Source organism: Arvicanthis niloticus, chromosome 7 (assembly GCF_011762505.2).
Source record: "Arvicanthis niloticus isolate mArvNil1 chromosome 7, mArvNil1.pat.X, whole genome shotgun sequence".
NCBI classification, from domain to species: domain Eukaryota; kingdom Metazoa; phylum Chordata; class Mammalia; order Rodentia; family Muridae; genus Arvicanthis; species Arvicanthis niloticus.
Window position 1 is genome coordinate 43,882,125 of NC_047664.1, and position 10,856 is coordinate 43,892,980.

Genomic DNA, 10,856 nt, shown 5'->3' on the forward strand with positions numbered 1-10,856 from the left:
TTCAGGATGGTGTGACTATAATCTCAGTCATATCAACGTTGCCTTTTTGTTGATTTTACTTGACTTTGTTGATTCTACTTGAAGCCAATATGCTCCAGTCTTTTCTCACTCATCTCAGGCACTTGGAAAAAGATTGATGCCATATATCTATCATTTGAAAACTGATTTTTTTAAAAAGAGCCTCTGTTGCAATGATATAGGGGTGGGAAACTTTGGGGTTCAATACCATGAATCCTGGTGTTCCAAAAACACATTTTCAATCAACTTTGTCTTTATTTGCATCATCCTGGTACCTGGGAACTTTATTCCTGCTTCTTATGAAATGCAAAAAATAATGTTCTTGATTATCTGGCCAGCTCATCAGTTTAGAGATACAATGGTTAGAGTTTTAAGGCTAGAATCATACAGAGCATAAGAAAGTTAGGTTCTTGATAGTCACTATCATTCAAATGCAATTGTGTGAGTTTGAAAACTACTGTTTATGAAGAACTTTGTATAAACTAATCTTTCCAGTCAACTAAAGAGACAGTAGTCATTTAAATACTGAAGGTTACATTGAGTCTGTGATTCTACTAGTTTTCTGTTATGAGATGTTTTCATAACTAGAGAAAGAGCTGGGGAAAATTTGGTCAGTACCAAGTGACCTTCCAGGAAGCATCACAAAGAAGCAGCCAGTTGTAGAAGGAAGCCACTAAAGTGCATAGAAAGCAGGAAACAAGGTATTTTCTGAGCCTCAGAGGCAGCTTTTTTCAGTAGAACATCATGAGTAAAGATGTGACTTATAGGGTTTAGTTTATTTAGTCCCATTGAAGACCAATTTATTGTTAACTTGACAAAACAAAATCAACTAGCACCTAGGAAAGAAGTCTTAGTGAGAGATGTCTAGATTGAATTGGCCTGTGAACATGTCTGTGGGGGATGGTTTCAATTAAGCTGATTGATGTGAGACAATCACACCTAGGGTGGAAAACACCAGTTTTTTTCTTTTTTATATAATTAGCAAGATTTAAAAAAAATTAAAATAGTTTTTATTGGCTAATTTACTTATTTACATTTCAGATGTTATCCCCTTTTCTCATTTTCCCCACCAGAAACCTCCTATTCCACCCCCCCTCCTCCCTTTTGCTTTTATACCATTTTAATTACATGTAAGTGTTAAGGTCTGTTCTAGCTTGAGGAACTAGCAATCCAATAGATGCAAATAGTCAAGGAACAAGTAAGACAATAAACACAAATAGTCAAAGAACAAGCAAGGCAATAAACAAAGTTCCATGATCGCTCCTGTGATCACTATTTCTAAGGGCTTATCAGGATGACCAAAATATCTGAGCCTACTTCTCTGTCCTAGCCCAAAGTCATTTTTAATGTCTGAAACTTACTTCTTTGTTCTAGCCTAAGATTTAGATTCCTGCCTGAAATTACTTCTTTGTTCTAGCCTAATGTCAGATTCTTGCCTGAAGCCAACTTCCCTGTCCTAGCCCAAAGTCATTTTCATTTCTGAAGCCTACTTCCTTGTTCTAGCCTAAAATGTAGATTCCTGCCTGAAATTACTTCTTTGTTCTAGCTTAAGATTTAGATTCCTGCCTGAAATTACTTCTTTGTTCTATCCTAATGTCAGATTCCTGCCTGAAGCCCACTTTCTTGTCCTTGGCCCATGTCAGATTCTTGCCAAGCAGCCACAAAAGCTCTCCGTCTGTCCCACTTTTTTATTTCATTAACAAGATTGAGTATGTCTTAGGTTGTTCTGCCAGGAATGCCTTTCTTACCCATTGTGGAATATGCATTGTCAAAAGCAATGCACTTCTGTCTTAGGTTGGTAAGGCTCTGTGCAAAATTTTACCTGTCCTTGGCTTGACAGCCTGTTAAATTAATAACTCTGTCTGGAGTCCACTTTCAGTTTTAAGCCATGTACTTTGGTTGCCAACATGTTGATGTTGTTTAATACAATCAGCAGGAATAAAGGTATTCCCAGGACAAAAAAGGCTAGCATGATCAAGCTATATATACCATTCTTGCAGCTTGACCAAAATAGAAATACTGACCTCCAGCCACGGATAATTTTGTCAGCCATATCTGCTGCATCAATGCACAACAGAGCAACATTCTTTAAATTTATAAGCTCACCATGCAAAGTTAAAACACCCAGAGTGGTGTTAGAATTATGTCAAATACCCTGCAATTGTCTTTAAACTTTTTCTTAATTACAATGACTATCATTATAAATTTTAGAAGTAACACAAATCCAATGGTATTTGACATGACACTCGAGATGGCTCCTTCCTCTTAAACTCTGAACGTCCTTCCAAAAATTTGAATAGAATAAAGAGCATCAATCTATTGTTTCAAATGCCTATCTAAATCTTCTTGTATATTCAACATATTAGTAACATTTTTTGCTAAGTGATTAACAAAAGTAGCTGTCTTAACTTCTTGTGTCAAAGCAATTGCAGAAGCAGTGGTGCTAGAAATTAATGTAATTAAAGCTATTAAACCAGCAATAATCAAGCCCACTACCCTCTTGCTTCTGCTTAAAACCTGACTCATTTCTTCAATACTTGCAAGCTTTTTTCAGAATACCTCGGTTCTGTAGTATTCAAGGCAATAAAACAAAAGCTGGTTGATAGACCTCCATAACAGACATGCCAGGTTTCAACACACTAACACAATTATAAAGTGTACAATCAATGCAGCTTTCATTAAATACTGTAGAAGAAACAAAAGTAATTTAACTTGACAATAAAAGAGCCTTAACACATGTACTAACACTTGTTTGAAATTCAGATCCTGTCCCAACTTTATCTCTCGCTAACATAACATCATAGAGAACTGCAGCTAACTTCCAAATATGTCTCTGAAAATGTCCAGAACCAGCCTTCCAAATGAAGATTGATACTTCTAATATTGGTTTGATTTCTAGACCAGTCCATGATTAAGTCCAAATAATTGGTCACATTTAAGAAAAATACAAGAGTCATTATAAATTCTCTTTTTGATTCTCTGTTCCATAGCATCTAAAAACCTGAAGTAAGCCAGCTTGTCCCATTTGGGATACAGGCAAGCAAAGGTGGTTTGGGAACGTATGTCTAATACAGCTCCCCAGTCACTATTATCAGGGCACTCAGCAAGCTCACAGGTCAGCATCATTCTTTGTCCTGGCATCAGCATGTCTCACCTGTTACTCTGGCAGCTACCATGCTCCTTCAGCATCCTAAAATCCTGGGCTTGTTAGAGCTCCTGAGAGTTCAGCCTCATCTGAGGGTTCTGGGATTAGGTGCAGAGCTGGCACCCTAGGTCTGCTCAGGGTACTGGTGCAGACCCGAAAACACCATTTCTTAGGCAGAACTATATAAGCAAATAAATTAAGATCAGCAAAAACAAGCATTTATTTTCCTCTGATTTTGATTGTGAATGTGATGTGACTGGCCAAGTCCCTGTCTTGATGTTTCTGCTCTTATAGATGATAACCTGGAGTTGTAGGTTGAATAACCCTTTCTCCCATAAGCTGATTTTTATCAGAGTAATTTTTTCATCACAGCAACAGAAATGATCTAGGACAGGTTTCACCTTTGCATTTCATAAGAAGCAGGAATAAATGACCTGAAGGTTTCATCATGCTGTAAATAAGGCATCATAGAAAACTTATTTAACTTCTTGGGTCCCATGAGTCCTATACAGTAAGGACATAAGATTGCCATATCTAAGAAATAATACAAGTAAAATGTGAAGGTTAATAACGGATACAAAATATTAGTAAACCACCAACAAATGTGAGTTGAATATAAAACAAGACATCCTTCTGCTTCCTGTAATTCCTCCCTCTCTCACAGAAAGCCTCACTTCTCTCAATTCCTGAGCATCTATTGTGCATCCCTTCATGTACTGAGGGCATCGTAAGTTACAAATATAAGCTTTGGTAAAGAATAAATGTTCAGTTTAGAAATGCAAAAGAAGTTGTCAAAGGGCTAATGAGATGGTTCAGAGGGTAATGACACTTGCAGCCAAACAAGATGATAACCTGAATTTAGTAGCACATAAGGAAAGGAGAGAACCAACTCCAGAAAGCTTTCTTCTGAAACACACACACACACACACACACACACACACACACACACACACACACCACAATATTTTAAAAACTTTTTTTAAAGAAGTAAGCACTTGAAATGGTTTTGGAAGAATGCTAAGAATTTTCCATGTGAACAGAGCCTTTATAGCAAATGGAGGGCTTTGTGCAAAGTCCCGCCACCTTGTAGCATCATGCTATCAGAATGTGAGCCATCAAAATGTGATGAGATAAAGCTGGAGCACCGAGTATATGCAGAGAGCAAGGTTCTGCACTGTGATCATTTCTCTGCTCTGCTGTATATTCTAGGTAGGTATCCCACTCCTAGAGATTGCCACCCCATGTAAAGAAATTTGTTCTAGTTGAACTACACACACACACACACACATACTTACACACACTTACACACTCACATATATAATGTATGTATAGATATGTGTATACACATGTATACCCACTTCCTTATATAATACTCATACCTATACACATATAAACACACATCTATACACACATATATACAAATACAAGCACATTCAGATATGTATTATACATACTCACTTATACACATATAAACACACATTAATACACATACACAATGCATATATATGTGTGTATATATGCATTTGTGTATATATATGTATATATACCCACTAACACACATAACATACACACACATACACATATAACTAACTACACAGATGTATACACAGAGACATATATATGCATAAACACATACATACATATAGATGCACATACATGATTACTCATTTATGCAAACACAATTTTTTGTTGTGACAAATCATCTTTTGAATCCAGTGACATAAACAATTGTGTTAAGTAATTTTTCTCTCTTGTGTTTTTATTAATAACAGGATACTCTGAACACAGCTAACTATGGGAAGAGACCTGAGGAAAAAGAGTTTGCATCTTTCACTTTGAATTTTAACTCTTATAGGTGATAGGCAAAAGATGGGGTGTGAGACAGAGGGTGAGAGGGAGAGAGGGGAAGAAGAGGGAGGAGGAGGAGTCAGGAAAGATAAGCAAATTGCAAATCAATCTGGAAAATCTTGAACATGTGAGGAATCATTAAATGAGACTGAGGCCCAAGTTCCTCCCTCTGCCTTCGGGCTTATAGAGTATAAGAATGCATGGATATGTTGTGATGGGGATTCTTCCCACACCGGATGCTGCCTCACTGCCTCACTGATCAACAGGGTGGATTCAGTTGGCCTGGCTGGCTATGCAGGAGTTCCCTGTTTTTTCAATAAGCAAATTTTTTTCAATAAGCAAATTTTTTTCAATAAGCAAATAAGCAAATTGAAACACTCTCTCAGTGTGTATTCCAAAGCTGCCTACTCTCTGGAAGAGGATCATTTTCAGTCAATAAAACCCTAGCAGCTGTGCTCCCTGCTAAACTTCTAAACCAACTCTTAAGGATAGAGGAACCAGTTAGAGGATCTCTTGTTAGGGGCCATAGGAATCATCATCATGACCACCCCATGGGTGTTATGTTGCCTGCCAAGGCAGCAAATCTCTCTGTATAGCTTGGCAGGGGTGTAGTCAGGAATATGGAGCAGCATGTGGAGAAAATGGACATCTAAACTAAACTCCTAATCTCTATCTGCAGAGAGTATCAGAAGGGGAACATTAAAACATGCCTCATCTCCTTGCAAAGCGGCAGGAAATAGTTGAGAAAACAAATTGGCCGTATGCCTTAAGAACCAGGGAGGGAGAATTAAAAAAAGCCACTGTGAAGCACTGAATCAGATGAAAGAGACACGGGCAGAATCAGTAGAAGCCAGAGTGTGTAGAGGTCAACCACCAAGGACTATCATGCCCGTGATTTGCACAGCTCAATTTGCCCTTAAGTTTGAAGTTAAAAGAAACCCAGAAACACAATTAAGGATACACAGAAACTCTTGACAGGAGATTCTGAAGACATTGAGCTAATTTCTAATTGGGAAGGTTAAGTCATTCAAACTGAGAGAAAAAAAAAACACAGCACAAAACAGAACACAAAACAGAAACACAAAACAGAGCACAAAACAGAAATTACATTTGCTTATTGAAAACAAAGTAGGTTTTGGCCACTGTCCTCCTTACATCAGTGAATAGGCAGGGTCAATGGAAGAGGTGCATCTATGGTGATGCTGAAAAGGACAACCTAAAGAAAGACCAGCAGGATATACCAGAAGGAAAGAAGGAAGGAAGAAGGATGGAAAGAAGGAAGGAAAGAAAGAATGAGAGTGGGAGGGAGAAAGGGGAAGAAAGGACGAAAAAAGGGATGGAGGGAACAGGGAAGGAGGAAAAGAACAGAAGCTTAGTGGAGGGGACGGGTCAATGAAAAATCAATAAAGAAGTGTCATACTAAGCTTGATGAAATGATTGTCTCTGTACTTTCTCAAGCTTTTTTTTTTTTTTTTTTTTTTAACAAATATAAAATTGCTTGCCTGGAAGATTTGTTGTTTTGATGCAACCAAACCTTGCCATCAGTCCTGGCAGAGCTAGAGCTAGTGCTTCTGAGGAAGGCATGCCTTCTCGTCTTCCTCCTCAGACATTTTCCTTTGCTTTTTTTTTTTTTTTTTTTTGTCTTTCTGCATATGCCTCTGCTGTGGGTTAATGGACACATTGGCCATTTCAGAGCATAAAATGTGCAATGTCTTTATAACCCATCATGTGTAACTAGGCACATCCCATCTTAAAGATGTTAAGCAGCCTAGATTATGGTCATATCAAGGGCAATTATCTCTCTGACTTCATTTTATAGCTTCCAAACCTTCAGGTTAGCAATAACAGCAGCCCCCACACAGACCCCCAGAATAGGGAGTGGGAGACTGGTATCTCCGTGCCAGTGTCTAGACTGTGAGTGACTGGAAAATGGAGCTGTGATGTTTTGCCAGATGGTAGCTGTGAAGCATGTTTCACCAGAAAGAAGGTTTAGACATGGATCAGTACAGAGACAGCTCTGCAAGCCAGACTCTGATTCAGCCATGGACAAAATTCTCCCTTGTGGATACCTATTGAACTGCAGCCCCATTCATAAAATTCAGCTCCTGTCAGAAGAATGTTTTCCTGAACTCATCCTTTTGCTCCTCACTCACTGTGTTCCCAACTCAATTGCCACCCTCAGTATCTTGGTCTTTCATACACTGCACATTCTGCCATTAGTGTAACTCTCCTCTGACCTATTTCAGGTGCTCTGAACCATCATCTGCCTCTCTGAAGCTTTTCTGATTAAAAAAAATACATAAACAAAAAACAAATTAAAAAGTGAACCAAGGTAGACATGCCTACGTGTTAAACTGGGGAAGGAAGGAGCCCCTGGAATAGGATAAACCAAATGCTAAGACTAGGTGATATTGAAACCAATAAATATACAAAAGTGGAAAGATGAATCCCCTTTTAGGCTCCCCAGGAGCTACTCCTTCCCTATGTAAAAAGCAGGGAGCTTGCCTACAGCTCTTGGAAGGCATCACATACCATCTGTTGCATAACACCATTATCCAAGTAGCTAAGATGTGGGAATGCTTTTAAAAGAGGGAGTTTTCAAATATTGAAAAGGAAACACATTTTGTGGTTATCTAATATTTAAAGGAATCTTAAAATAGGGTGCTATAGCTGACAGGGCCAGTTTTAGTTCCCTTTGAATCTGTCTTGTTTTTAAACATACAACAACAACAAAAAAAAATCAGGGCATTACTGACTTGCTTTGTCTAAAGGTCTCTATGTGTTTTACTGTTCCTTACTAATTTATCATTGATTAGACTTACAGGGACTGGCACACACATAGGGACCCGCTCTGCTGGCACCTGCTCCTGGCCCCATATTCTCCATTGCTGAGGAAGGCTAAAGTCATCTCCCTCCTGACATTCAAGATGAACACAAGGCAAGTTTTCTCTGACTAGGAAGGGCAATCTGACAGGGTTTCTTCCCATTTTACAGATGAGGATATCAATGCCATTAAGACTGAATAGTAAGTGAACAGTAGCCAAGGATCTCTTTCCAACCCTGACTGCACTGTGCCGCTTACACTTTAAGGGTTTAGTGTTCAGTGATGCTCCCTGGACAAATGATATTAAGAGGATGATCTGCCTGTTGCTGCTTGTTTCCTTCCCTCCACGACTTTCAGAGCTTGTGAGGAAATGGCATAGGCAAGGATCTGAGAAATTCTTTAGGGAAGACACACTTGAATGCTCTTCCCAAGATAAATAATCAGGAAAGAGCTAACACTGTCTGGCTTGTGGGAAAAGGTATAATTTCTTGATTAGCTTATAATGGCTTGGGGATCCTTAGTATATGGAGTATCCACTGGATCTAAAGGCTGCCTTAAAAATCAAGTAGAATACAGCACTGGTCATGGGACCCTTTCGAGATCCCACGTTTATTGAGTAAAATGCTTGATAATTAGATATCTCCCAGAAGTGCTTTCTTCCCACCCTGACCATTAAATCATAGGAGTTCCCAAGACTGTGAATCCAGCATCCGTTCACAGGCCACTGGTTTGAGAAGTTCTTTTTTCTTAGTGCAGCTGTGTACTGCAGCTTTCTGTGTAACACTATCTCCAGTGTTTGTGTTGAGTGTATGTTTGTATGTGTGTGTATGTGTGAGTATATGGCTGTGTATGTATGTGTTACATAAGTGTATGTACACACACACACACACACACACACACACACACACTAGTCCCTGTAAGATATTATTGGACTGGCAAATAGAGAAGTTATTGTGGAGCTACAAAGAAGGCTTTTGTCTATTACTTGTAGATCTACCAGGATTGCAGATGTTCTGAAAAGTAGAGCTTAAAGAAGAAAAAGAAAGTCACACTGTAAAAGGGGGACTTCAAGTTCAATCTACCAGTACACTGCTCTCCTGCAAATGCAGTAGCCAAAGGACTCCATGGTCCTGCTTTCCCTCCAAGAGACAGAAATTTAGGAGAGGGATTGCTGAGAGCATCCCTTTGGAATCTACCCATAATTCAGGCCATGGCTTTGCTGCCTTGGTTTGTTTCCAAGGATGAGAAACATGGCAGGTCACAGGAATCAAACCACTCTTAGGCAACATGGGATTCTTATAGGCAGTCTTTATTCTAGCATCATGGGCATGACACTTGCAGTGCTGTGCCGTAGCCTCTCCTCCTCTCCCTAGGACTGTTCATCCTGAAGGAGGTAATCAAAGATAGACAGTGCGAGTTTGAGGAACCCATTACGCCCTACTTAGGTTCAGTGTGGCTCTGGCTCTGGGTAGTATGTGTGTGGATGGAGCCCCTAGACATCTTTCAGACTTGGAAAAAGAGAATCTCAATGATGGAGGTAACACTGATGCTTGGGGACTAGAGTCATTGCCTTGGTTTCATGGTTAGCACAGAGATATAGTGGCAGTTAGATGGCAAATGGGCTTACAGGTACACCCCAGCTCAGAGTGTACTGAGTGACCGTGTGAAAACATCTCATGGCAATTTTTCTAGTCCCTCAAATCTACAATTAGATTGTTCTAATTAAGGTCTGTTTTATGGAGAATCTTGTCATGAGACTAAGTAATTCAGATCTGACAGCCATGATAAGTAGGGGCAGAAAACACTGTGAAGGCCAAGGAAAGCCATAGTGGGAGATCAAGACGTGAGCTTAAGGGTCCTGGATAATAATGTTCTAAATAAAACAAATACTTATAAGGTAGTCACTTCCAGGCCTGGGCTACTTTTCAAGAGCATAGCACAACAATTTTATGGCAAACATGTTCAACTATAGTAAGCACAGAAACCTGATCATGAGTCACCAGGTAACCATATAAGCAGACTGCCTTGTAAAGGGTTATGTTTGGCCTGCTGGGTATATGACAGACAACTCTACAACATGGCATCTGACATCTAATGTGAGATGAAAGAGCAGACACCAAGAATGAAGATGAAACAATCGTAGGCACGTGTAGTCAGTCGGTAAGGCCATGTTGCCCAGACTCTGTGTGTGTGTGTGTGTGCGTGCGTGTGTGTGTGTGTGTGTGTGTGTGTGTGTGTGTGTGTGTGTATGTGTGTGTGAAAGAGAGAGGGGGAGGGAGGGAGAGAAGGGGAGAGGGAGAGCAAGAAGGAGGGTAAGGAGGAGGGAAAGAGACATCATAGAGACAGAGAGACAGAGAGAGACTAAGAGATAGAGACAGGCATGGCGATCAAGTCATCATGTTCTGTACTCCTGTTGCCACAACCCATACTGCACCAGATGACTTATTGTTCTACTTACTTGTCTGTTCTTAGCAACAGATTGAAGAGTTAAAAATGGCTTAACTCAACTTGCATTTGGAAATCACGTCTGACATCCTGCTACATGAAGAGCCATTCTGTCATCTTTGATGCTGATATACAAGACAATATTCTCTGCCATCCTGTCAGGCAGTGGAAGGGTATCCTGGTTCTTGGGTTGAGTGTTCGGCCACGCCCCCAGAACCCAGGCTCCTGACATGAGGTCTGATCTTCATTCAACCTGCGCCCTTCAGTCACGTAGTACACAGGTAGAGGGCGTGATTAACAAGTCTCCACCTCCAGAGATTAAAGTATTAATGAGTTATCTAAAGGTGCGGGGGGTGGGGAACGTAGCTAATTAAGTTATTCCTTCCCTTTTTCCCCTCCCTATAAAAGCCAGGCTCCCCAGGCTTTTGGGCGGAGCAGGAACCATCTACACCCATTCACCATGCCATGAACAATAAAAGCTTTGGAAAACTACTGGACTCCACGTGTCTTCTGCACCTGCCTCCAGGTTCCCAGCCTTTGAAACCTGAACCTTCTTGATGTAGCCATCCACCCAGC